Source organism: Melitaea cinxia, chromosome 12 (genome assembly GCF_905220565.1).
Source record: "Melitaea cinxia chromosome 12, ilMelCinx1.1, whole genome shotgun sequence".
Taxonomy (NCBI): Eukaryota; Metazoa; Arthropoda; class Insecta; order Lepidoptera; family Nymphalidae; genus Melitaea; species Melitaea cinxia.
The window spans coordinates 1974223-1996652 of NC_059405.1; positions in this window are offsets into that span (position 1 = coordinate 1974223).

The following is a 22430-nucleotide window of genomic DNA, read 5'->3' on the forward strand; positions in this document are numbered from 1 at the left end:
CCAGAGAAAAAAATTTGATGACAAATGACTTCTCATTTAAAAGGTGCTTGAACTTTATGACTATATTTTCAATATCACTAACGTCTATCGCACGCTGGAGATAGGGCTCCCCAAGTTCGCGCCAGAAACTACGGCGTGAGCTTATGTGCTTATAGTCCATAGTCACCACGCTAGGCAGGCGGGTTTTTGTATTGATTTTATTGATTTGTGTTTTGTTACTGTGTCAAAAATAATTAAAGTAATACTATAATAATAGATATAATTAATAAAAATAATACACCGAGGGGAAAACGGAGCCACTACAAACTGCCCTAATGGGCTAGTCAAGATATCACGATTCAGCCTTTAATATTCCACTGCTGGGCCTAGGCCTCTTTCTTCACGTAGGGCGAGGATTGACCGTAATCCACCACACTCCTCCACTGCAGGTTGCGGTGCAAAATATCAAGTCATAAACAAAATTAATGCAATCCAATTGATAATCTCCAACTTTTTCGAAAATCATAAACGAGATGGTCTATAGGTTTCAAAGTTCACCTGTTTTTAGCGTCGCCTTCATTGTCGTTACAAGACCAATCCTGCTTGATAGTGTTCTGTATAATCTTTTCGCTGGGCGACTCTGGTTCACTGCCGCTCTCGTCGCCGCTGTCACCTGAAGTTGCTGGTTCTTCCTGTAAAGAAGAATGAGAAATTATATGATGTATCGTGTATTTTAATACAATTTTGATTTTGTAGCGGAATTCTATCCAATAGAAAGTACTATTAAGGTTAGGTCTATTAACCCAGTTATTAGGTTTTAATAATAAGGGTTGCTGAAACTGCTATAATAGTGGAAACTACAAATTGAACAAAGTTAAAACTGAAATTGGTCTAATATGAGAATGAATGAATGAATAGATGGGTCCTAGAGTGGAGACCGCGTCTTGGCAAACGCAGTGTGGGACGTCCTCCGGCCCGTTGGACCGACGATCTACGTAAGATTGCCGGTGTAGGCTGGATGAGGATTGCGGAAGACCGGGATATGTGGCACGAACTTGGGGAGGCCTATGTCCAGCAGTGGACTGCGATAGGCTGAAGTGTGTGTGTGTGAGAATGAATGTTATTTATTTTAAGGTTTTGAATAGTACAGAATCTTACACTTCTATATATTAATGAGTAAAAGGAAATTGCATACAGATAATTGAAATTTGATAAAAATAATGTAAATAGCATTACGCATACATTCATTGTGTATCATATAATAAAGGCGTGGGCGCTCTGTGCTAGCACTAAATAATAATTGTGGTTAACTAACTACCGTTTAACGCATTCGCCGCTTCGCAGTTCATCTGATAACAAAGTACGGTGGGTAGAACAAGTTTATACAAATATTCAAAAAAGAGAAATTATTCTTGTTTGTTTCTTATGATACTTAAAATGAGCATGTATATTGATAACTTGATCATCTTCGAGACTAAGGATTTTATTTGTTGTTTATCTTCTCTTTTTTTCTTTAATCGATTTTTTACTTCTTCTATATATATCACAGCCTTGTACTTCATGTGCTAGTTTGTCGTTGGAAGGCCAGCTTCCAACGTTCATTGGTAATGTTTTTTTTACCATTTGCTAAATATGAAATGTATGTACCGTTGTACTTTTGTAATAATAAATTTAAAATTGGCATTTTAGGCACGAGTATTTTGGATCTTAGATAACCTAGGTAATCTACCAGGCATGTTATCACATTCAAGAAATCGGACAACCAATGCCGTGTCGGCAATTTTAAATTTTTTAAACCATTGTTGTCTTATTTGCATAAGAAATGATTAAATGATAAAGCAGTGATTTAATGCATAATATTAAAAATAATAAAATATCATATGTATAGAAATGTGTTTCTAATGGATATACCATCTGAGAACGCTTTGACATTAAATCCTCTTTTGTACATCACTAGTATACGAAAAAAAGGAAAATAATATTTTCCCCATTACCGTTTCATGTAATTCGAGTGGCGACAGTACGCAATGCGTGCCCGACGATCACCGCTTAAGCCTTTTTTGGACAAGCCGTTGCCCGTTGTTTTGTTCGCTTTCCAGCGGTGACGTCACAATGATTGCCTCATTATGCTCTGTGGTGCCATTGTTTGAGGTTTTATATTACACATCTAGATTTTTGTGGTCGCTAACAAACTATTTAAAATTATAATAAGGAAAATTTTCACTTTATGTATTGTTTGGCTTGATATTTGCGTATGTGGACTGGTGAACTTTTAAAATATACGATGTGTGTACAATGAAATGAATAATACCTATATAACACATTTAAAACTACAATGTACCTATAAATTTTAATTAGTTTTAAAAAGTAGTTTTTTTCAAGTTGAATTGTATTGGTTTTAGTGGTAATCAATGGTACCAAAAGAACACAGATAATCTCACCAATCAATTCCACGTAGAATTTAATAGTTTTTTACTTAGCGCTTGTGTGTCTAGGCTTTAATTTAAAGTAAACCAAATATAATACGTTGGTTTTATAAAATTCGACATCAACATTCGACATGTGTTTCCATAAATAAAAATGAATGTTGCTAAGCACATAACTCGAGAATGGCTCGACCAATTCGGCTAATTCATATGTTCCTTAAGGTCCACGGAAGGTTTTAATACAAAAAAAAAAAAAATTAAAAAAATTAAAAACAATTACATTTATTTAATTTTAACTATTAACTATTGATAGAACGATGTCTGTCCGAGCAACTAGCTATCGGATTCATAAGTGTTGTCGTTTAACAGATCAATTGATAAAAAGTTTTATATAAGGTTTATAATATCTTTCTGGAACTATAAAACAACAGACACATAATAGAAATTCTGTAATTTTTTAAATTAATTTTAGTCTAAAAAAAGTCAAAGTACCGTTACTAGTGTATTCGGAGGAGCGCAAAATAAGCGATAAATCACTGAAAGACAAGAGGTGTGGGTCGAATACGGCGTCATTAACGCGATTCAATGTGTCCTGCGCGTGCGCATCGGTTCAGCGCGGTTTGATTCGGATACGGTTATATTTATTTGGCAATAATAGGTAATTTTCGATCAAAAACTTATATACATATATGAATATATTAGACGTACATTTATATATTTTATTTATACATAGTTTTGCATCAACAGTAAGATTTTTTCACGTGGGAGACACATATCGAGAGATCTAGACAATTTTTATCGAAATTAAATGTAGATTGTACGGAAGCGTTAGTTCAGCGCAGGTACAGTTTGTAACATTTTGTGGAAAATCAAAGGTCACACGCAATAGTTTCTTAAATCAAAATAATACTTATATTAAGAACTCGTACAAATACAAAAATGGTCATTGATGTATCGTAAATACATATATATATATATCTATCTATACTGAATATTTTTCAATAAAATTGAAATATGTAACACGTATGTTGTTGTTACAAAAACTATATTCATGAAAACCTGCTCGTAACGATACTTATGATAGCGAATCCACAGCATACCGTTGAATCGTCCAACACAATCGTCCGATAAGATCGCTGATTGTGTCCGATATCGTCGCGGACACGCGTTACGATATCGCATCGATAATGAGCCCGAATTTGTTCACATAATGGCGCGCAGTGGCCGAATGTGCCGCCTCTGTTGTTATTATTAAATTTATGTATGCTCTGCTAATACTGACTTAACAAAACGATACAGAAAATTACAGCTAAAACGTAAGTTGTGAGTAAGCTAGCCGAGCTCCGATGGAGGGTAGGAGGTTAGAGTTGGCAACGCGCTTTGGATGCTTCTGGTGTTACAGGCGTTCATTGACTGATAGGAACTGTTATATATATTGTGCATAGGAGATATTTAATAAAAATGCATGAAGAGTCTTCCAAGGACGAATATAAGCCCAAAATATTCAATTTAGCTAGAATCTTTGTCTGTCTGTTTGTATATTGTACATGCTTCACGCAAAAACAACTTATGAAACTTTTGACCATTATTTTGTTCCTATTATAGTAACTTTAGAAAAGTGTTCCATGACGCCTTGGACCTTTTAAAGCGTCGACTGCACACACCTACGTACATACTACACCTTTAACCTCGTTTGATCGTTTGACCCTTTCTTTATAATTAATATTTTTATTTATCTCATGATCATGTTAAATGTAAATTGAAGTAGCTTAGAGAAGATCACAGAGTAATAATATTGCTCTTAATAGTTTTGTGTGCTTGTGTTAAAGCTGCCAGAGTACCTGGCGTTAGGGTGTAAACGTACTTTGTGCTGCAGGCGTACAGGCTATATACAGGGTTACAGGAAAAGTCGACCTAGATCCGTTAAGGGCGTGTAGTACACACCATTTCTGAATGATTTCACTATGGAACCCCCCATCCTAAACTTAACCTTTTTTCGAGATATTCGAGTTTTAATTTTTTTTATGAAAATGCCCAATTTTTCGGCTATTGAACTGAATATTTTGAATATTTTTGACTCTTATGATTATTGTTTTGGTTTTTTACATGAAAAATAAGATGCTTAATGACCTTAATGACTAAAATTGCACGTAGGTTAACTAAATAGGTCGTTGTAGACGATCGAAACTTAAGAAAATAAGTACAAATTAAAAAAATATATTTTTCTTTTCTGGATATCTCAAAAAATTATTATGGCACTTGCTCTGCAAATGTGCTTAAGAACATCTACATTTTATCAGCTATCCAATGAGGTATAACAACCTAGGGTTGTATTTAAACTCATAGAAAAAAACATAGTTGAAAAGGTTCAGGTAGTAGGTCTAACGTAGGTCGGCTATTGTCCTTCAAGTTAATCCGGTGCGTGTGAGCGAGACAACTTAAGATTTATGCAGGTGAGAGTGAGAAAAATAATGTGCAAAAACAAGATCTGAATGGTGATACTTATGAAATTTTCTTAAGAGGTGACTTAGGTGACCTTCTAGATGATCTCCCATTAAAATTATTGCGGGACATGTGGTTTCAACATGATGGCTGCCCTGCTCATTTCAGAAGAAGCGTTAGGGAATGGTTGGACACTAACTATCCTAACAAATAGATTGGACGAGGTGGGCCTTTACCCTGGCCAGCCAGATGTCCCGACCTGACCCCCATGGATTTTTATGTATGTGGGCACATGAAGAGCCTCGTTTACAGTGGGCCCAACCCCATATCGTCAGTGGGAGTTCTCATAAGACGACATAAGAAGAACATTAACCATTGGTGTAGTGAAAAGTGGACTACGTGAAAGAATGAGAAAATGTGTGCGAAATAGAGGTGGACACGTGGAACATGAACTTCAAAAACATTAGGTGAATAAATGTTATTTTGAACTGATTTATTGTTTCATTTAGCTTACTACAATCACCGATGATCTTGTAATGATGATGATGCTGAACTTAAGTCAAATTAATTAAATAAGCACTATTTATTCTGACTGCCATGTAGCCTTAGAAACTAAGTTTCACCTTTGAGGTTAATAAATAACCTAGAGTGTTATACTTCGTTGGATAGCTGATAAAATTTAGATATTTTTAAGCACATCTGCAGAGCAAGTGCCATAATAATTTTTTGAGATATCCAGAAAAGAAAAATATTTTTTTATAATTTGTATTTATTTTCTTAACTTTCGATCGTCTACAACGACCTATTTAGTTAACTTACGTGCAATTTTAGTCATTGAGGTCATTAAGCATCTCATTCTTCATGTAAGAAACCAAAAAAATAATCATAAGAGTCAAAAAAATTCAAAAAATTCAGTTCAATAGCCGAAAAATTGGGCATTTTCATAAAAAAAAAAAATTAAAACTCGAATATCTCGAAAACGGTTAAGTTTAGGATGGGGGGTTCCATAGTGAAATCATTCAGAAATGGTGTGTACTACACGCCCTTAACGGATCTAGGTCGACTTTTTCTGTAACCCTGTATATTTACCATAAAGAACAATGTGCACTTGTTTACCACTTTAGTGGTACAAAAAAGGGACATCATTTTTAGTAATTTTGCTAGCAAACGAAAAAAATAACCGATTTCAATTACATCAACAAATAATACAACGTAAGTAGACGAAAAAAATTAAAAAACACACAAGTCGCCACATAGGTTTTTGAAGATTCCCCTCGATTTCTCTGGGATGCTATCATCAGATACTGATTTCCTTATCATAGTACCACCCTTAGGATATCTCCTTTCCAAAAAAAAAATCCCCGAGCACACATAAAAAAAATATGGTCGAATTGAGAACACTCCTCCTTTTTTGATGTCGGTTAAAAAGAACCCTTAATTCAAAATTATGATCATTTGTGGTGACTTATATTACACATGTTACTGTGAGATGTTAGTAAGTGTTACTGTAACAATATAATTGTTTGTAACAATTCTATATGTTATAACTCGTGCTCAGTGACTACTCATAAGTTAGACCTATCTAGGACTTGTATCAAAAGACCTATTATATCGTATCGTCGCTACGTCTACAATAAGAATTATACCACAGATTAGATGATATATATAAATGGCATGGCGAGTATTTTATAATACTTTTAATGAACAATTTTGTGTATAATTTAAATAAAAATGTATGTGTAGTAATGTAATATAATACAGCGTTTTAAAAAAAGACTAGCAAAAAAACGATCTATACATAAATTTTTAGTAGTTTTTAAGTTGTATGTAGTAACAATATGTCTAATAACAATTTTTAATGTGGTTACATGGTAATATTACTTTGATATAGAAGCTCACAGCTAATTCACCACGCTGCACACTGCCAACCAGCAAAGAAACCAAAAATATTCCCAAATATGAATAACGATCGCTATTACAAGTCTATGATAAAAACCAGGATCAACAGTTTTACGTGCTCTCCTGGGTAAGATGCGTGGTAGCCATAGCCGATTAGGACACAAAGTCAGACCAGAAACCAAGTATCTGTCCCAAACATGAATTGAACCTGTGACTGCTGTGTTTAGGCAACCATACGCACCATTCCACAAACGTGACCTAAAACATGCCACTTCCAAGATATCCTACTCTATCACTATTACGCAGTGTCCAATTATACGCCCTTGTAGTTTAACACACGCGACTGTATTTAGGGCACGAAATATTGCCAGCGGTAAATCCTAGACACAAAGCTGCAAGCTGCTTAAGTAAGTAGTACAAATGTATGGACATAAGTCTCAACTAGCTCCATAGTTTAATAGCTGTTACCCTGGAGAGATTTAGATGGTGTGAACTAAGGCCGTTTTGGAGTAGTGACGTAAATGTTGTTGGTCTCAGATTTTATGTTCGATCAAAGCTGACATTAGTGTTTAAACATAAATAAATATGTACTTTTTTTGTATTTGGGTGTTTGTTCTTATGTGTCTCCTTGGAGTACTTCGAAGTACACGGAAAATTGTCGATCCTAGTTGTTGTGATTAATATTAGAGGATGATTTTGAGACTTGGTAGGAAAGTAATGAGCTGATTACTTGCTCTATTATTCTTTCATCTGGAGCATATTAAGATTAAGGTGAAAAAGCTAAGTTTGTATACGTGGCATTGGGTGAAAAAGTAGCGTTTTATTTTAATATAAGAAATAATTTTCGAATCCTGGAATTCGAACATTAAAAAATAATCTTTTAATATTTAAGATATAAGTATAAGTTGTATAATCCTCAAATTAATTCAATAAAATTTAATCTAGATATTTGATTAAAATATTTAATCGACAACAGGCTTATTTCCTTAAAATTGGCACTTTATCTGTTTGGTATAATCTCACCTGTACATCCAAAAAATGAACTACTTTGACCTTACTAGTATTTGGCTTTATTATAAATATTTTGAGTGGTTATCAATATTTTGCGCCATAAATTTTATGATCTTCCGTTGCAATCTTCAATCAATCTCCGATACAAATAATCGTATAAAAATCCGTCAATTTTTAGCGACGATGCCCCAAGTAACCCGTTTCCGAGTCCCGTATAGCAAATCATTATTCGAGCTATACAAATGTCCTGCGAGCGAACATGTGTTGGTGAATAGCTATTATACCGCGGAATGCGTCCTCTTGATTTTGAATGGCTGCTTATTATGCACCCATTTACACCCGAAGCTCGGCCGCGTCGATACATATTACTTTGACCTAGAAGGGACATCGAGTTTAACGAATTAAGCTATTTTGTGCTACGGTTGACTAATTATCATTTGCTAGAAGTGAAATAATGTTCTACATCACGTCTATAATTAATTAATTATAATAAAAATCACTTCAGTCTTTAATATCCCACTGCTGGGCATATACCCCTTTCCCCATGTAGGAAAAGGACAAGGCTTCCACCACGCTGCTCCAGTGCACATCAGCGGATTAATACTACCCAATTACAGACTTTATAAATGTGAAACCGTTTCATCAACCATTTTCTCTATACTAATTCTGACTATGAATTTGAGAGATCAGAAAATTCTTAGCAGAACCTACCACCGGTAACTACCCAAGTAACATTTGCTGAAATAGCAACGAGAGATATCGGGATCGCCTATTCGATACCAATCCGATCCAATAGGCAATAGGCGATTAAAATGAGTATTTAATATCCGAGAAATATTTTGGAATCATATGATAATTTTACCAAATATGACAACATCCTTTGATAAATAGTCTAAACTTTACTTGTAGGACGACTGGTTTCGACGGAGTCATAACAAATGGCTAATGCGCTGCTTAGGCTTTGATGCGGTCTGTACGATTGTGTTTTCGGACACAGGATTATCATCCTGCTGGTGACCAGTGAGTCTTAGTAGTTTATTATCTAGTTATCGATAAATTATTTACCAACCCATACTTTAGGCATAATTCTAGCGTATCTTGTCGAGACAGATTTTTTTAAATTTTATTAGAGGTTTATTACGCCAAATGCTGCATCTAGCTTCAAATCACAAATAAGCACGAAGTATACATTGTCACAGATTGCTTCCAGCGAATCTAGATCCATAACGAAAGATACGCAAACAGTAGCCCAAAGGCGAACGATACGCATCTCGGCGCGGCGGTAACAAGCCTCTTGTTCCTGTCAATCGCGCTAATGTTCAGCGCCTTACAATCGACCGGGGCTATGCACACACTGCGGTATAGAATAGCTAATTGTACCGCATCTGTACGTTGTAGTCTACGCTTTACGATGTGAGCGTGGGTGTTGACAGGGCTTAGATCGTGTTCTCATTGTTATCTTGAGATAAGGTTTGGTTGTATTTAAAAGTTGATTCGTTTTTGCTGTTCGTTTGTAGTGGACTGTAAATTGGCTTGCGGTTTCATTTGATTTATATTTCTTTGGTTCTTTCTCATCTGCTAATTAGGGTAGGGAGTATCTTTCTCAAATTTTGAAGCATCCTGATTGGTATACATAAGTACCTTAATCTTTCAGAAGATTTTATCCCAAAATCTGTAACGGTCCGGTTGTTGTACGTCACTTCAGCCTATCGCAGTCGACTGCTGGACATAAGCCTCAACAAGTTCGCGCCAAAAATCACCACGCTAGGCAGGCGGGTTGGTGACAGGCTTTGTCGCACCGAAGATGCTGCTGCCCGTCTTCGGCCTGTGTATTTCAAAGCCAGCAGTTGGATGGTTATCCCGCCATCGGTAGGCTTTTTAAGTTCCAAGTTGGTAGTGAAACTATGTTATCCCTTAGTCGCCTCTTACAACAGCCATGGAAAGAGAAGGGGTGGCTATATTATATCTTAATATATATAAATCTCGTGTCACAATGTTTGTCCTCAATGGACTCCTAAACTACTTAACCGATTTTAGTCAAATTTGCACACCGTGTGCAGTTTGATCCAACTTAAAAGATAGGCTATATTTTATTTTGATATATTATGTTATTATTATGTTTCAGAAAAAAATAAGGTGATACGAAGTTCGCCAGGTCAGCTAGTTAAGTTATAAATATATTATGTGTGAAGTGAGTGTTCAAACTTTTCTCAAGTTTATTCTTTTTTTTTGTTTACCTCATTTTCTCATTTTTCTGTTTTGTTTGTTGTACTTCATTTTCTCAAAATAACTAGGTTCAAAATCAAGATGCCATTAAGTTTTTTGTACTGTTTATGTAATTTTAGTTTGTATTTTGTTGGTGATCTGATAAAAAAATTGAAATGCCAACAATTTTTTTTATTTGTTTTTAAAATAAAATAATATAAAAAATAAATAAATCTCATCACGTCATCGTTTTAATTCAATGTAATGTGATAAGAACGATCAAACAAGCGTACGCGTATATCTTGATCCGGACGTGTTGACGAACGTCCATTGTGAGTCGCAGTTCGACTCCCGCGCGAGGCAGATCGACACGACACTTGAATTTCAGCTTAGCTGGTGGAGGTGCCAATTACTTGCGACACTTACCCTTTTTTGATGTATTATATAGGCTGATTATAAACACATAAATGTTTGTTTTATACAATTTATTATGTAATAATGATTTATCGCTGCAAATATACCTATATATATTATCAATATGTATATATCTTACATATATTATATACTAGCTGACCCAGCGAACTTCGTATCGCCTAACACAAACTTTATCGTATGTTATTAAAGTTCAAATTGACTTTTAAGTATTATCACAAATCTTTTGTATGGGAGTATAGAAAAGTGTTGTTTTTAGACTTTTTCAGGAAATTTAAATATATTTTTTTTAGAAATTTTCTCTCCGTAAGAACCATCCTCGTACTTCAAGGAATATTTTAAAAAAAGAATTAGCGAAATCGGTCCAACCGTTCTCGAGTTTTGCGCTTAGCAACACATTCAGCGACTCATTTTTATATCATAGATAATATCGTAATAGTTGCAACGAAGAATATAGAACATCATTCAAATATTAAAAAAAAAAGTCTAGAAGCCAACACTAAAACCAACTTTTTTTTAAATTTTACTATCTGTATTTTGGCGGAGAATCACGCCACAACTGCCGAATAAAATTTGAAAGAACCTTGGCACAACGGAAACTGTTTTTCTTTATCATCTTTGCCTGCCTGTATTTTAGCGGCGAATTACGTAAAACTACTGAATAAGAAGAAGAAGCTTGGAACGATATAAGTCGACTAGCTATCAATTGTCCTTTGTTAGATTTTTATACCGAAATTCAGTACGATGGTCATGGGAGAGAGTGGTGGTACCTAAATCTGCGTATTGATAGACCAATACTGCTATACACGTATATCTATAGAAGATTATGACTTAAAATAATCAAAATTTAAAATTTCTTCATCAAACAGGCGTCAAAAGTACATAAATTTTTGAAACCTCCTTTAAAAAAAATTGTTTAATATTAAAAAACATTAATTATAGTAAGCAGGCTTTCACCGATAATATGAACGAATTTAACTGTATAATATCAATTTTATGTTGTAAGGTTTATGTGTACTCGTCAACCCCCCTGTAGACGCGGCGGGCGGCACACGCTCTCATCTAGACTGGGTTCTGTCTACTGACACGACGCCTAGTGCCTACAGGCTGGCATGTAAAAGTTTTGGATAGTTTAGATATATACACTATTTATATATTTGGAATAGCTTAATACGAAAAAAAGAATTATATATTATTTTCATAACATAAATACTTTCGGCTTTAATTTAATTCGACTATTTTCTATTCCTTCAAATAATAGTAGTTTATTGGAATATTTTTGTTTGAAACAACAATTAACCCCCCCCCCCCCACACACACACACAATACACACACAGAGAGAGAGAGAGAGAGAGACAGACTGAGACACACACACACAGATTCAAATTGACAATCCTTTTTTCTAAGTTGGCTGAATAGTACAATGCTATCAAACGCACAATAAGTAAAAAAAAAACTCAAGAAATAAATACGTCAATAAAAACGCCACACACGAGCTTAATTATTCCAAGATTCAGATCTCAATTAGCCTTTGTTAATAAAATTGATTGTGCTTTACGAAATAACGGGGAAATAGCGCTCGATGGCGATTAGAGGGCAATAAAGTGTCGTAATTCCAATGTTAATAACATTATATCTACTTGAGTGCCATTTTTGGTTCAAGAAACCGGAGCAGTGTAAACGGCCGGGAATGAAATGTAGGTAAGTATGAAATAATTGAAATTCGTAATAATTATGTTGCTGTTTTAGACTAAAATTTATAAATTTTAAATAATATTTATTAATTAATAAATTGATAATAATAACAATAATAATAATAATAAGATAAATTACATTAAACTAAAAAAAAAAAAACCTTAAGTATATATACATTATAACTAAAAAATATTACTAAAAGGAGTCCCTTTAGGCAAGGTTCCGAAGATACTGGCAGCGTTCCCTCTTTGAATAGCTAAACTAATTCTTTGTCCGAAGTAGCTGCCAGCTCTTCGGTCTCCTGTGACGTCGAATAACCTTTTTGCTATTTCCTTAGAAAGTCTTATAGCGCTAGGACCCCATGGACCAAGGGTCTCGACACCAAATGGGACAAAATCATATTCGGAGCCTAGACCCCTGTATTTGTCCGCTTTTGTTTTTTCAGCCGCTTCACAAGCCGCACCAGCTCTGTTGTTGGTTCCATGTAGATGGGAAGGGGCTAGCGTGTCTGAACAGGTTGCATCCCATACCAGCACCCGGCCCATCTTCCATGGAATCAAACTCATACCGTCCGGTCTCTTGCCATCGTCTCTTGCAATACCAGTCGGCTCAAGTAGACTTGGCACGTTGACGGTGGCAAGGGACCGGCGTATGATACTACTCTATTTATTTATTTTAAATTGGTATGGAGATAATTTTAAGATTTGTCGGTTTACTTGAATGCATTAATTTAAAAAGATTGTTTAATAGCTTTGATGTAATTTAATAAAAAAATTATTAAATTAAAATTAAATTATTATTAAATTAAATTTTTATGTTTACCTATTGTTAATTTTTATTATGTCGTACTACAGAATATGTAAAAAGTATAAAAAAGCGGATTACTATTTTAACCGACTCCAAAAACGGAGGAGGTTCTCGTTTCGACTATTTTTTTAATGTGGGTTTCCTCGGATCATTTTACGGGGTGGACCGATTTCGATGATTTTTTTTCAATCGAAAGGTTGTGCTTGTCATATGGTACTAAAAGTCTGAAGAAAAAAGTAAAGCAAAATTTTTGAATTTTTTTAAAACTAAATACTATTATATACTTTTTTAACCGACTTCCAAAAAAGGAGGAGGTTCTCAATTCGACTGTATTTTTTTTATGTATGTTACATCAGAACTTTTGACTGGGTGGAGCGATTTCGACAAATTTTCTTTTAATCGAAAGGTGGTGTGTGCCAATTGGTCCCATTTAAATTTATTTGAGATCTAACTACTACTTTTCGAGCTATATCTAATAATGCGTTTTTACTTGATGCTTTTTTTCGTCGACCTACGTTGTATTATACCGCATAACTTTCTACTGGATGTACCGATTTTGATAATTCTTTTTTTGTTGGAAAGGAGATATCTCTAGTTTAGTACCATGATAAGGAAACCAGGATCTGATGATGGAATCCCAGAGAAATTGATGAAAATTCTTGAAAATCCGCAATAACTTTTTACTGGATGTACCGATTTTGATAATTTTTTTTTTGTTGGAAAGAACATATTCCTAGTTTAGTACCATGATTAGGAAACTAGGATCTGATGATGGGGTCCTAGAGAAATCGAGGGAAACTCTTGAAAATCCGCAATAACTTTTTACTGGATGTACCGATTTTAATAATTTTTAATTTAATCGAAAGCTGATGTTTGTCATGTGGTCACATATAAATTTTATTGAGATCTGATAACTACTTTTTGAGTAATCTTTGATAACGCGCAGTTACTTGAGTATTTTTTCGTCGATCTACGTTGTATTACTCGTCGATGTAATTGAAGTCGGTTTTTTTTTCGTTCTCGAGCAAACACAATTATTTTTTACTCAATTTAGAACTCTTAGATTATTATTTTTTTAATAAGTTATTTCTTTAAAATAAACTATTGCGTTGCTCTGAAAACAAAGATTTTTATTTCGTGAAATTTGAATTTACATTATTAGAAAAATCACTTAAAATCTATCAACCCTCTCACTCGAAAACAAAGAAACGACAATTAATTCTTATTCTTAACTCTTATTTATAAATAACTAGCTGCCCGGACAGACATCGTTATCTAAAAAATTAATAGTAAAAAAAAAATTTTTTTAGTATTAGGTAGTAACCTTCGTGGGCCTTAAGGAACATACAAAAAAATAAATTAGTCGAATTGGTCGAGCTATTTTCGAATTATGCGCTTAGCAACATTCATTTTTATTTATATAGATTAGATATAATTTCGTTCTTGCAAATAAGTAATATTAGCCACCGTATTTTTATAGCTTGATCATCCCGACTAGAAAAAAGGTCAGGCTCAACTAGATCATGTATCTGGACCGGATCAGGATAGAATGAGGCATGCCAGATCCGGCAAGCTCTATCAGGACCAGGTCTGGTCAAGACAAGGATGAATCGCGTTTTTAATGTTTTTAAGAGCACTTAGTATATATACAGTTATCAGGACAGTCTAGCAGGGAGTCTATTTCTACATAGTGGAGCAGTTGTAAGTAATAGGAAATAGTTAATTAGTAGATAATCATTAGAAGTTAATAAATAAAATTTAATTAATAATAATAATTAATTAATAACATAAAAATAAATAAAAATAATTTATATTTAAAGTAAAAACATAAATAAATAATACATTGGAAAAAATAAACGGAAATAAATATCATAATAATTATGCTAAGTAACATATTTATAATATCAAATCGTTATTTTTTTGTTAAACGATTTTTTCAAGAATATACATTCGTGTTTTTAAAAGGACTGTGCCGAACCGGCTGATCAGGATGAGATGAGATCTCAGATCTCAGGTCCAGACCAATCATCTGCGTTACATGCCTTATCTAGTCCTGATCAGGCATGCCTGATCCGGTTCTTCTAAGGAAGACAAAAAAATTTCTACTCGGGATCCTGCAATGTCCCCTGACAGTGACATCTCAAGAGAGGTTACTCGTTATAAATATATTTTAAATTACCTTATCTAGCGTGCCACGTATGGCAATTCATCTATAAATCGTTCCGCACATTCAATAAAACAATAGCTACTCGTATTTTTCGCAATTCGAATCTTAGACCACACCGCCACTCTACCGGGCTACGGAAGCTGACACAATGGGCGGCGAGATGAAAGCCTCATTTAATATGCGTGACGTAACACAACACAACGTAACGTACATAATAGAGCCTAGTCTCGCATTGTTAGGGGATTAATATATTGGAAACGGCCCTTGGGATTTCGCATTAGGCATTAAAAACTACCAGTCACTAATTGATATTAATGGGCAGTGCAATTATCAAAACTTATTGGCTTTGCGTGTTTTGAATATCAATGTTGCTATTTGTTGATTTTAGTTGGTTTAAGTAGTAGTGTAATGGGATAGGATGTCTACAGTATCGATTTTGCGTGACTTCATTTATAAATATTTTGTTTTGTACTAACTGAACAATTCATGTGAAGCTATGAGGCATGTCATCATCATCGTTTGTTGTATAAGTATGTGGTTGTGAATTAAGTCAAAATCAAAATGGTTTCATTCAAATATACCTCAAAAGCACCTTCGAATCATCATTTTTTATATAAAAATTTTGATTATTTTAAAGAGTGAAACTGCCATCGATTCGGAATATAGATTCTGCAGAGAAAAATCGAAAAGAAACTCCGCAGTTAATCTTTTAAAAATAATATATATCTGCTGCTATATTCAAATCTGCTTCTTAAGATTCCTAATCACACTTCTTCGTTCTACGCCAACTCCTTTTCCGTAACAACTGTTAAACTCTGGAATTCTCTCCCTCTCTCTATAAGACAAGCTCAATCAGTCTTTAGCTTCAAAAAGTATCTTAAGGCTCACTATCTGTCACTAAATTCGCCATGATTGTCTTTTCATCTTTGGATCACATATGTATGAATTGTTTATATTTATATATGAGTATATGTGTATATGTGGATGTCTGTAAGTGTGTAAGCATATGTATGTATGTATATATGTATGTATCATTTTATAATCTATTGTGATGTATTATAATTTCTATAACAATTATTTGTACACTTCCTAACCGCTTTTCTATGCGCTGTCCTATACCCAAAGGTTGTCTGGAAGAAATCGCTCTTTTAGCGATAAGACCGCCTTTGTACATCTTCCTCTAATTATACTACTTTTGTTAGTATCTTTTAATGGTGTGCAATAAAGAATATTATTATTATTATTATTATTATTATTATATATAAACTGTGTTTTAGCACGAAATTGGTAATATATTGCATGAAATACAGCGCCAAGCCATGTATATGTATATGTTCAACACATTTAATGTCAGAAATGTTGCTTTAACGCAACTTGTCAATTATTAGGTATATACATTTTAAATTTGTTTCAGTTTTCATGGAAATAAATTATTTTATTGAATACGAAGGAAATCTTATTATGATTTGGGCCGGTATATTAAACACGATGTTTCCACGCGTTTGTGTAAAATATGGATAATCTTGTATTTTTTTTTACTATTTACTTTCTATATTTACTATAAATATTAAAATGAAGTGAAAAGCGAAATAATATATTTGATGATAAAATTATTTAATTGATATTTCAATTGAGAATGCTCAGCTGACGTTTCAATTTAAAATTCTCTTTTAAAATTACCGCTATTGCCTATATTTCTCTTCTTATATTTGCAGTTATGTAACATTATTATATATAGTAGGATAATGTAGACATTTTGTTATTACGAACGAATCATTGAAATTAACATGATAGAGAAAAGCTTTGTGTTTGTGTTTTAGTGTGAGCAAAATACAAAACGTCACAGAAGTTATTTTATCATTAATAATAATAATACATATTTATAGATATAAGTTTATACTTCATACAAGCGTACGATACATATTAGTAAGATAATTAAAACGTCAAAATCAAAGTATCAACTCACTGTCTTTAACTAAATTCACATTGACACACACACATACAGCAGATACATCACAACGACCTCGTAATTGAACACTTAAATAATTTCTAAGGACAAATGGCTGCCAGTGATTTCAGACAAAATTACAAATGGGCGACCTAATCTAATTTTAACTAAGAGATATCTTAATAAGATAACAAGAGGTTAGATAAAATTGAACGTCAAAAATAATGTCGAAGTACACAAGTAACTTTGCAAAACACGTTTAACCTTAAAATTGAGAAAATTTTAACGTTTACAATTTTTGCGATTTATTTTGAGACGAAAAAGTTTGTTCTAAATTTTACACGAGCTTTTTGAAACTGGAACAAAATGCCTTTATTGAACAAAACGAATAGATAGTAGTAGTTTGAGTCCGAGCGGTCCGCACAAAAGGTGAACGTGTGGCCAGCCTTGCGAGAGAGATTTATGGTGCGATGAACCTAAACAAAACCGTTGAGGGTTCAGCGTTACCACTGAAGAAAATATACGTTGATTCTGAGTTTTCTTTAAGTATGTGGGGGTGGCATGCATTATATTTTTTGTAACAATATGTAAGGAAAATGTCTGTGTGTGTATTTTTTATAGTGTGCGTATTATGTTTGTGAATAGTCCTGTCATACATACATATGTATGTTATTTTATTGCAATAATTTAATCTATACTAATATTATAAAGCTGAAAAGTTCGTTCATTCGTTCGTTTATGTTCGTTTATTTAAACGCGCTAATTTTAGGGATATTTTTTCCTCAAATTATTGCGTGTGAAACCGCGGTGTACAGCTAGTCAAAGACAATAGTAGTTTTAGTTAAGACACTAAAACATTACAGTTGATTTTTACGATCGTGCATTCTTTACTTATAGCTGTAACCTTAAACATCTAATCATTTTCAAAAGTGTTTCTGTACACTAAATGTCTCTAAACAATCATAGTTCGAATGCAGATGTTTCGAAAAAAAAAATTGAAACTAAACGATATTAAGATTAAAAGCGAAGTACAAAAATAAGCCTAAGGATTCCCAATTTCGCACGATTTCGTTCTAGTCCTGCCCCCGATCATCGACCGTGTCGGGCGATCGATCGGCGCGCAAACATCGGACCAACGCAAATGACATGACCGATCGTGCTGCCTTCGGGATATGAACCATGGATCGTATACATTGACTTCTATATTTACTAGATAACCCGTCTAGTTTAACTCGAAGTGAGTTTTTATCTAGCAAAAATAACAGGTATAGGTATAGACCCGCGTATAAGCCATAAATAGTGTTATGGCTTTTGGCCTATAGACCAAAATATTTATGTCTTGATTAATAATAATGATTAAATTTTCACAATACAGGGAGGCAAACAAAAGAAATTAATAAAATTTACATTTTAATGTCGACCAAGGAGTGTATTTAAATTATTTTTTAAATATACCAATGAACATACTTAAGGTACTTATCCCTGTTTTACTATTATAAGTATCGATGGGAAATTCGATGGAGCAATGTATGGCATGCAGACCATAGTGCATTGACGAAAATGTTCTAGTATCAAGATCGCGTATAACAGTTCACACTCGGTCGTTCGGAGGTATGTAGCATGCATGCTGAAAACCTCAATAAATATTATGCTACCATTTAAAAAGGGTATGTATATACATATTATATAGGGTAAAATTAAAGCGTAGTTATTCAAAAATAGCAATTAAAAAGTTTTGTATTTTTCCACTGTTCTCCCTTATAAGAAAGTAATGTTTGAAAAACATTTACACTTTTGGAAGTCGTACAAGCCTACGGGATTATAATTTGTTCAAATAATGCTACAATACCCATCTAGTTTTGTCTATAGGATAAAGATATATATTTTTTATACTTATAGATAATTAATAATATACAGTCGACTCTCGTTAATTCGAAACTCAGGGGACTCGAAAAATATTACGAATTATCGAGTGTTCGAAATATCAAATGATTCGAAATTTTTGAGAGAAAATAAATAAAACTTCGAATTATGAAGTGTTGATCAATAATTACATATAAATTTATTAACTGCTATTCTTTAACAATGACAAAAGTCAACTTTCTTCTCACCTCCCTCTACTTTTCCGATTTACTTCTTCTTCTCAACAATCGTCAAGCATTTTTATAATTTTGAGGACTCATAACTAACACAAACTTTTAATCTGTATACAGCGAAAGAGTAACGGTAAATGAATTATAACTAAACAAACCAATTCGTGCGGAAGTGTGTATCAAACTAATCATAATAAAAAAAGACTTGTACGATCATACCTGTATTTTCAAGTTTGAACTTGTCTCAAAATGTACCTACTTACAAGCTTTCTGTTTTTTCGTCTCTGCAACTTTGAATTGTCGAGTTTTTCATGCCGATGAGTTCGAATTAACGCGTCGTTTTGTTACGTGGCAATGGTTTTTTCGTTCGAATTACCAACTGTATAAAAATGTATTGATTTAGTTCGAAATATAAAGAGATTTTGTAGGGAACTCGTGATGACTTTGAATTATAGAGAGGTTCAAATTATTGCAGGTTTGAGTCGACTGTACATATTTTTATTTATTTTTACAAGTTGTATTGTATGTTGTTGTTACATGTTGTTGTTGTTAGTAAATAATTCCAATTTAATAATATAAAATATTGCACGCATAGTTGTAGCATCAAAACAGAAATCAATTTCATTTTCAATAACATCTTCCTTTAATAAATTTGAAATAAATCAATAGAATTAAACTATGTACTTAAATTTTTATTTGAATTTTAAAGTTATCGCTGTTAACACAATCATCCAGTAATCCAATTACATCTGATCTGTAGAGTCGTTTTTAGCAGGAATACCGTTTGACTATTCATTAATTATCCTTAAAGCGGTAGATTAAAGAGAATATTTAATTACTGAGCCTACTCGAATTGTTTGAAGTTATGAGCCATTTGACTTCAAAAAATTCTTACGATGATTTCTACAGCCCTAATTCATTTAGAAAATATTGAATAAAAAACTTTTTGGTATTATTTTATTTTCGTTTTTAATGACCATTTAAAATATTTTGTTAGATGCTAGCAAGACAAGTGTTTATGAAGATAGATGAGTGTCTGGGAAATTGTATTTATGTTATGTTCTTACTAAACCCCTGAAACATTGTTTTTGACTAGCTTGTTGGCGCAGTTTACATTGATCCTTTCTTCTGCTTCAGAGTTTACCCTGAGTCTGTTTGGTAATAAGTACCTACATATTTATATATACAATTATTAAAAAAATTAACTATGTCAGTTGGCTGCTAGCTAAAACACAAGAATTAAATTGTCTGCATTAAGAAGAGATGATTGTGTGTGTGTATCTCAAGCATATTTCTTTATTTTCTGTAGTTTTGAAACCGAAGTGTTTGTTATAAAATTATTATTTTTTTTACGTGACAGCTACTTACTACAATGCAACCATGCAGTAGTATTCCGATACTGTTAACGGCTAGTAACTACATACAATTGTTTCTCACGTTTTCTATGAACTGATTTTGTAAATTCGTACTGGGTAAAATTCTTAGTACCTTTTTGGTCTAGTTTCTTAAGTACCTGTAGCTCAAAAACTTCGAATAAAATTAATTCATTTTACCAGGATAAATATAAGGGAAGCTTAGTTGCTAAGTAAGAAAACCTAGTCTGTTGTCTTCGTTCTTCCAGAAAATAAATCGAAAGCACTTAGTCTCTATCTACGGTGATTTTGTTATATACATATGAAAAAAAGTTTTCATGTTTTTCCTTTTCTTTTCAGAACGTTTTGATGTCAAATATTCTTGGTATTTTAAGCACAAATTATACTTATCATCATTTAAAAAAAAATCAATTTAATTTAAGTTTAATATTCTGTTATAAAACTTAAAATACCAAATAATCAAGAAATACTACAATAAAATGTATAAATAAAAATTATATTTGAAATATACTAGAAAAACTAACTGATAACTTGTAAAACTCACAAAGTCACTCATAATAAAAAAACACATAAGCCCATAAAAACATATGACATAGCTATCATCTACAAATCAATAAGAACATTTCAATTTTATTCTCAAGAAAAAATCTCAAATAAGATTCTATTGAAACTTGAAGTGCAGTAAAAAACCGTTCGGAACTGAAAGCTCGATAAAGTGCCGATCGCCCCGGGCCCCGTCTCTGACTATCACGAGGGCTATCCGCCATTGTAGACGGGGATTTAATGCCAAAGATATTACGACCATTTGTCATTGGTTACTTGAAAAATTACGTGGGAAAAGTATAGAAGAATCTGAGTGGTGAAAATGTCGATTCGAATTCGAAAAATTTTGCATCAAATATCGGGTATCACGAGATTGATTATATCATAAGTTGTTTTTAGTTGAATCAATATTGAAGACCCAATATAATCTATATTAATTCAATTACATTGTAGGTACATGAGCACAAAGTTTTGTAAAAATTACAAAGCCTTTGTTCGGGAAAAGAGATCTCAAATAACGTTACGTTGGAAAAAAAATCAATAAACTATATCTTCATACGATATATAAAAACCAAAACTATTGTTACATTTAATTATAGCATACGTTTCCTTACTCAAATGTGTAAGTGATTAAAGTGATAATTTAACCTGTTTGTAAACAATTTGAAATTACTCTAGACAATTCATAATATTGTTAATCCACCAATGAGGCGGTATACGATACGATATAAATGGAGTTTAAAGAAAAAACCCATTTATAATATGCGATATTTCTTTATTTAACTACAAATATTTCTTTCCGGCTTGGTTGTCTATCCATAAAAGAGAGAAAAAGCACATTAAGCTGTCGGTTATTCATAGTAGAAATTATACCTGCAAACCCACAGTGGAGCAGCGTGGTTGATTAAGCTCTGATACTTCTCCTTCATGGGGAAACAGACCTATTTCCAGCTGTGGAGTGTTGCAGGCTGATTTGACTAGCTAGTTAGTGACTTGTACTGACAGTGAGTTTTGTGTTCACCCTGCAGTAAGAGGCTGTCTTAGCTTATGAACCGCCTGCAACATTAAAGGCGTCACTACAAGCTTATTGCTTATTGCTATATATAATATTGCGTGGTGTCAAGAAGCACAACATGACTTGAGAACAGTAAATAATAAATAAATAATATCTAATAACATACGCTGTATGTTCCTAAGGTAAGCAATTTTATGCTTATGTTACAGGTAACAGCCGACTTTTGTAGCTAAATATTTTTTTGATATATATATAGAAACAATAGATATATAAATATAAATATTACACCCAAACTAAAGCGGAAATCGAACCCACAACGCATGGAACAGAAAGCAAGGCCACTAGAAACTACGCCAACGCTAGTCAAAAATTGGGCGCGATCTACTAGCAAGATT